We start from the raw sequence: 2,261 nt of genomic DNA, 5'->3' as shown, positions 1-2,261 counted from the left end.
TACATTTGGGTGTAAGAGTATATTGTTATAGATTATAGAGGCATAATCACTAACCTTGTCAGACATTATCTTATGTGTAGGAAAAGGCAAGAACTAGGGCCATTTATCTTTTAAGAAATATAGTAACTCAGGCAAGAGATGTGGAGCACTGTGTCCTCTATCCTGTTTGCTCTACAAAGTATCACTCCAGAGAACTGCATGTGGTCACAGAGTTAGAGCCTTTGTGAAATCACGCCAGCAAGCATAAATGAGCAAATATGCCTTCTTACCTATGCTACTTTGTCTCACACTGAGAAGTGCAGATGACTCCCCAGGTGAGACGGCATTTGATTGAGAGCTTAAAACAAGAGTTCCACAGATGAGAAGAAAGAAGCTTTCGCTCCAGGCAGGAGAAACAGTGTGAGGGTGAATACAGAATGGTCTGGTGTAGTGTATGGGAGTGGGGAATGGGGGTGGTTAGAAATGAGGAGAGATCAGACTAGACAAGTAGATTAGATGCAAATCATGAAGGCCCCCGATTCCTGAATGAAACCCTAAAGAGCTTCTACCTAATGGTCTAAATCTTAGTTGGCTCTCAGGAGTTTTTAAGCAGGGAAATGAGTGATCTAATCTGCAATTTGGAAAAGAATCCCCAGAAAAAGAAAATAACATAACATCAGAAATAGAGACTCTAAAGGAGAATAGTGAAGAGACTGTTGTAATGGTCTAGCCAAGAGATAACAAGAGAGGAACAAGCAGAGGGACAGAGAGAATGGAGAGGAGGGCAGCATCATGGAGCCAGCTGAGTGTGGAAACCATGTCTGAAATTCAAGCAATTACCACTGTTACATGATTTTCCCCTAACACGTTCTGTAGCCCTGAGCAAGAAAGCATAACAAACCAGCCAACGAATGGCAGGTTTTTCCTGAGTGCAGGATGAGAAAGGTGCCACTGGAAATCACCAGGTTATCAGAACTAAGAACACTGGTGAGTGTGTTGGTGGGTGATTTTTCAAAACTCCAGATGGGAAGAAAGAAAGAATCTAAAGGAATAGCAAGGACTCACAAGAACAGATGTCCAATGAGGCTAAAGAATGGGTTGCAAAAAGAAAAAGAAAGCAGAAAAAGGATTTCAAAATTCATGATTTCAAAGATTGAGTCATTTTATATGTGACAAGTCTCCAGGTATTAAATTAAATTAATCCATTAATGTAAAAAAAACCCCAGAAAGTTCTTAGATGAAATAATTTTAAGGAACTGAGAGATTCAGTTGTTAAATAGGTCATCAAAAAGGACACTGAAGTCAACCAGGGTAATGACATGGGCTGGAGAGAAGTGGCAGACTGCAGGAAAAGCGCTGCAATCCTCAGAGAATGGATGGCAAGGTTGGGAGGCATACAGATGAAGTTCTGTATGAGTAAAGGAATTCTAATTTAAACAGTTTCAGAACTGCCAGGAAAGCTGCAAAACAAAGGTCTGAAAACATAAGAGAAGCTAGGAAAATGCAAGTCCTTCCTCCTGACCCTAGAAAATCTCTGGTGCCAAGGCTAGGACTCTGTTGCCAACTTCAGGCCTGGGAAAACCAAGACTTCAGGAGCCTCTACCTCTAGGATTCTTCCAAACATCTCACCATGTCCTCTGATAACTTTGTAGTCATCTGCCACATCCTACTTCTGAATAAAGCCTACATTCCACCTTTCCGTGCCTATACCCAAGAAGCCAAATGTTAATGGAGAAAACTACAAAGGTAGTTAACTAGTCAGTACTGCCAAAAACAAACAAAAAACCAGGCAAACAAAAACCAACCACGTATCTTTAGTAGACTCACATTGCCCTTCACTACACAATATTTTATATCTCACTCACTCTCTTCAAATTTGTCATAGCCCAATTTGACAGTCACTCACAGCTCATGACCTTGCTTATACTCTAAGGAAAAAGAAGACATCACATCTGAACACTCACATCTGCCAACCCCGAAACTACTAACTTAATAACACGTGTCCTCATCCTCTTTCTCCCATTGCAATGGGGGATGTATCCTCACTTCTATTAAAGGGCAATTGCACAAATCCCTCAAAAACTTGGCTTCTTCCATTTCCTCCATCATTAACTTTCCCTAATCTGTATTGGTACATGTATCACTCATTTTTAAAAAGAATATGTAGCACACACACCCACACATAAACACACACACACACACATTCCTCTATCCATTGCCATCCAGTGACACATTTCTCCACTTCATAGTCAAATTTTGGGGAGAAAAAAACTGTCTCCTGA

At 40.7% G+C, this 2,261-nt stretch overlaps 1 long non-coding RNA gene across 1 annotated transcript; it reads left to right on the top strand.

Annotated features, from left to right (window-relative positions):
• The first annotated feature begins 331 nt into the window (after window positions 1-331).
• Window positions 332-1,688, top strand: LOC112424660 (uncharacterized). The gene is made up of 3 exons (XR_003015500.2): window positions 332-405; window positions 856-924; window positions 1,426-1,688. It is a non-coding gene; the product is annotated as an uncharacterized lncRNA (long non-coding RNA).
• The last annotated feature ends 573 nt before the right edge of the window (window positions 1,689-2,261 follow it).

Source organism: Macaca nemestrina, chromosome 10 (assembly GCF_043159975.1).
Source record: "Macaca nemestrina isolate mMacNem1 chromosome 10, mMacNem.hap1, whole genome shotgun sequence".
NCBI lineage: Eukaryota > Metazoa > Chordata > Mammalia > Primates > Cercopithecidae > Macaca > Macaca nemestrina.
The sequence above is the reverse complement of the archived record's forward strand: the minus strand, read 5'-3'. Positions and strand labels throughout refer to the sequence as shown.